The sequence below is a fragment of the Malurus melanocephalus genome, unplaced genomic scaffold (genome assembly GCF_030028575.1).
Source record: "Malurus melanocephalus ecotype Western Australia unplaced genomic scaffold, MMel_1.1 scaffold_9, whole genome shotgun sequence".
NCBI classification, from domain to species: Eukaryota; Metazoa; Chordata; class Aves; order Passeriformes; family Maluridae; genus Malurus; species Malurus melanocephalus.
In genome coordinates this window covers 3691867-3696715 of record NW_026623241.1, presented here as the reverse complement: position 1 = coordinate 3696715, position 4849 = coordinate 3691867, and the positions used below count along the sequence as shown (strand labels likewise).

The 4849-nt window shown below is 41.4% G+C and overlaps 1 non-coding gene across 1 annotated transcript; it reads left to right on the top strand.

Annotated features, from left to right (window-relative positions):
• The first annotated feature begins 2401 nt into the window (after positions 1-2401).
• On the top strand, positions 2402-2526 carry LOC130579756 (U6atac minor spliceosomal RNA). Its single transcript, XR_008966048.1, has one exon. It is a non-coding gene; the product is annotated as a U6atac minor spliceosomal RNA (small nuclear RNA).
• Positions 2527-4849: the final 2323 nt, after the last annotated feature.

Below are 4849 nucleotides of genomic sequence, written 5' to 3'. Positions count from 1 at the left end.
GTATTGTTTGGGTTTCTTTCATTATTCCATGTACAGACATGATCAAAACATTTGCTGAAATTGAATTCTTCCTTTTGTTATAAACGTTTTCCATAAAACTACAGCCTTGTTGGTTTGTGAGTGCTTGTGCTCACACATCTTTTGGGCAATATGTTGCTTTCACTTGTTCTTCCTGAAATCATTCTGGCTCTCTCATGGTGCAGAGAAGCAGCAGTTAGCCTAATGAGTGTGTTTTACAGCACACATTCTGATAAAACGTTTTTTGGTTCTCTTAGTGAGWCACTACATGAGCATCTGGATGTGCTTTTAAAGCCAGACTCCAAGCAGATTTGGTAACAAGTTGGAAAGATGTCCTTCGCAAAAGTTACTTTAATGAAAAGCACCATTTTGGGAGCTAGCTTCCATATTGTGACATGATTGCACAACATTTTGGGGAGTTTTCATGATAATCTAGAATCTTGTACATGCAGACACTAATTCCTGTGGTCTTTATGCCTTGGCAGCCTTGAGGTACTTYTGCTGCAGCAGATGAGAGAGCTAAMTGAGCTGGTGATTGTCAAGGTAATGAAATGGCTAAGGAAAACCAATTCCTCTTGGCTGTTCTTATGAGAAGTACCTATTTTCAATAACATTTTCACATTTTAATGTAGCTAGGAGGGACTTGATGGTTTTCATCAGTAAGGAATACTTCAGGATTTTACTTTAGGTGTATTTGCTAAAAAGAGCACCTAATTTTCTTTCATAATTTTCTTCCTTGCAKTGGAAGGCAACAATTTTACATGTTATAAGAAGGCAAATAATAGTGAATTCTGCCTCTCCTTAAAATCTGATGCGCAAAAATCTATAATTTCATTTTGGAACAGCTAAGTGAGTTAAAAAAAATGAAATTTACTTAATTGTTTGTTTATTTTTAGGAGATAGATGAACCTAGATTCTCTGCTTTACTGTTCTTTTCTCCTTGGTGCCTCATACACCGATTCATTTAGTTTCCTTTGTAGCTGACTCAGAAACCTGAACTCTGAACATGGACTTGATGTAACTTATTTTTATTCACAAGCAAGATAACAAGGCAAACTCTTACTTCATCTATTGTCTCGCTTATACTGGAGATTGTGCCTTTTGTACATAGAAGGTCACGCTGTGAATTAGTAACAGAATGTAGGAGTTTATATTTTAGAGCATCAGAATGGATAGAGAGGGTTGAATCAAATGTCTGTCTAACCCCAAAAGGCCAGAAGAGGTGAGTAACTGATGGGGCGAGAGCAATGACAGAGCAGACATATAATGACAACTCCCCCAGTACATTCTGTTTTCTGGACAGCTACACACACTGCACATTGGTAATCTATATTAAATAAATCCTTGAATGCTACAAATTTGTTAGATTTAAAGTCCACAGACTTGTCTAAGCAAACCTTTCCTGCTTTTTATGCTTATTCAAGCACTTAATACTCCCTGGCCAAGGATTTCAAGGCTTAAATATGCATGAAGGATTAATGCTTCTTTGTTTTCTTTGCATCTGAATAATTGTCTTTTTTTTTTTTTTTTTTTTTTTTTTTTTTTTTTTTTTTTTGTCTTCCTCAACAAACAAAACTTCGCCATAAAAATTTGGAATACCTTTGCCTTGTGCCAACTGATGAAAAGATCTACCAACCATTTGCTTACCTAAAACTGCACTGTAAGAGAAATAGGGACCCAAACTTCAGTGAATCCTATTTAAACCAGAGGCTGAACTGTCTCCATTAATAAGTGATGATTTGGGTGAAGATAAAACAACTACTAGAAAATCAATATTTAGTTATTATCCAAGGATACAGGCTGTTTTTATCTCTTCACATGAAATTACATAGCAATGCATTCAGCATTTTGCTGATTGGCTTTTCATCAGCAAATCATTCCTTAKAAAAGCAAGCAGTAGCCCAGCTATCAGCAAAAGGCAGGCATCATGCATCTCATTATYTGAGACACGAGAATCTGACAGGGAAATACTGCTGCTTCCAAATCTTCCCTCTGCTGTCTGTATTTAATTGTGTTGCTCTGAATGTGCTTGTGGTGCTTTTAAAGGGTGTTGGGCTGACAACAACAGATGGCTGAAAACAGAATTTGTCTTGTGCACCCCCAGGATCAGGAAGTCCAGTGTCAGCAGGCACATGTCAGTCAGACTGATGCTGTGGGCTATGGATTATTTGCCATTTCCCATGATTCAGGTTCCCCTGTGTCCTTCAGTAGCACTTGTGTTTGCAGAAGTGCAGGCATAGGATGTGTGCACATCCACTCAGACCTCTATGAATCTATGGCAGATGTGAAGTAGCTGGTTGAAGCAGGACGAGGTTTATTCACTCAGATGCCTGGTCTTATGAATGGWGGATGTTTGATCATTTGGAATTATGACCTTTTCTGAGTGTTATAGGAAAGGGGAGAAGATTAACACTCCCCTTGATRAGGATGGAAGGGCCCTTGTGGTCTGTACCACACACATACAGTTAAGGCACTGCCACYGACTTGGTGGCATCTAACCATGTTTAACCCAAAGGAGCAGCATGAAACCTCCTCAGGGGAGGTTTAGGTTGGATATTAAGGAGAGGTTCCTCACCCAGAGGGTGGTTGGACACTGGAACAGGCTCCCCAGGGAAGGGGTCACAGCACCAAGCCTGACAGAGCTCAAGAGGAGTTTGGACAATGCTCTCAGGCACATGGTGTAACTCTTAGGGTGTCCTGTGTGGGGCCAGGAGTTGGAATCAATGATCCTTGTGGGTCTCTTCGATCTCAGAATATTCTGTGATTCTGTGACAAGGTTAAAGGCTAGTATTTCAAGTTCCTGTCTGTCCAAATTCACTGGTGGTTGTTCAAAATATTTCAGACTAYTGAACTGCATAAACATGACTATTCCAGCACTTGAGGTACACATACAAATGCACAGAACCCCTTGCTGTAGGTTACAGAAGAATTTCAAAYGCAGCTGTCAGGTGTGCAGCCAGARYTGACTCGGTTTCTTCACACTACAGGTAAAATTCATGTTTCAACTGTGGTACAATTCCTTTTTGCCCTGTTCTTGCAGGTGTACCTCCTTCCCACAATGGAAAACAGAGCTGTGCTCGGTTGCCCTGGCACTGAGTCCATGCTGTGGGAAGGAAAGCAGCAGGTACCCCTGGCCAGAGCGGGGCTCAGAGAGCGGCAGTGAAGGTGCCAAAAGGGCTTCTGCTGGGCACAGAATCCCTGCATCCATGCATCCATGCATGCATGCATCCATGCATCCATGCATGCATGCATGCATCCATCCATCCATCCATCCATCCATCCATCCATCCATCCATCCATCCATCCATCCATCCATCCATCCCTTCTGAAGTCTCCCTAAGGAGNCATCCATCCATCCATCCATCCATCCATCCATCCATCCATCCATCCATCCATCCATCCATCCATCCATCCCTTCTGAAGTCTCCCTAAGGAGGGCACCAGGGACTTTGGGGTGCAGTGGCAATGGGAAGGCCACACAGATTAGGGTTCCCTCTTCCTCAGTGCTGGGCTCTGTACCATGGCATGGACTCTTTCAGTATAGCAAATCTGTTTTGGGGTTTATTCACTTTCCAGAGGCACCAAACAGGATGCTATCCAGCTCATTAATATTCCTCTGTGCTGTGGCAGGATCCTGAAGCTCTCATTCAGGCAATAACTCTGCTGCATTGCACGAAACCAGCAGCGTAAGCAACAGCTGCTTAGCTCAAACCACATTATGAAGCTTGTAGGCATAAAATGATTAACATAATTTCTAAAATCTAAAGAAAATTTAGCCACRGCTCATTTCCCCAGGCACTCTAGAAATACCTTTTTCTTGTTTAAGAGGTATGTAGGTCAGTCAAGTGTTATCAGKAACTAGCATTTAGCAAGAAAGCTAAAGCTTGCACTGCTTCAGTCATCAGTTTTTCTAAAGCTGACTCTATTCTCAGAAATCTGGGTTGGGTTGGTTTTTTTTTTTTAAATATATATAAACATACAAACAACCAGCACAATATGCAGTACATATGAGCAATCTCTGTCCTCATATTTCATCAGGGGCCTCTGTCACTCCTGTATATAGGATTTGTTCTCCCATTTACTAATTCTTTGAGGACTGACCTGACATTTTCAGTTTATCATGATTCTAGAGCACAGCTCAGCCAAGCTGTTTCAAAAGCACACTGAAGCACAGTTTGTASTCCAGGCCCTCCAATCCTCCTTTGACAGTGTGTATTGAACCAGACGAGGAAAATGGTCTGAAATATTCCAGTCCCACATATATTCTGAGCAAGAAAGGGGCAGAAGAAGACAACAGTGTGGGAGGAGAGAGCTGCCCTTTCCTAAGCASTCACTAAAGTGCACTGGCAGACACCTTAATCAGTGTGGGCACAGTTCATACTGAATCTCTGACTTCTCTGCTTAGTGTCTGGAAGAGCTGTTACTTGTGATAAAGACACTGGCACTGTTAGCTTGGAGGTCCYACAGGGCCCCCTACCTACCTGCAATCCTGCATGGAAGGGGTAAAAAAMCCCATGGAGTACACTAGGGATTTTTTTCTTCTGTTAAAAATGCCTAGCAAAAAAATTCTGTGGAAATATGAAAACAGTCAACACCTTCTGCAGCAGCAGAAAAGGAAAAAATCAATTCAAATTATACAGAAGGCAGTACATCTACCCATGGCCTTTCTGCTCTCAGCATTTTCTAACCCTTAAAGTAACCAGTCAGTGATAACAATCAAAGACAATGAAGCAAACTTGAAAGGACTTCTTAAAGGGTACTGTCWCATTAGACAATCATGGTCTCTTCTAATATGCTTTATTATCCAATTATTCAGTATTTACACGTTTGA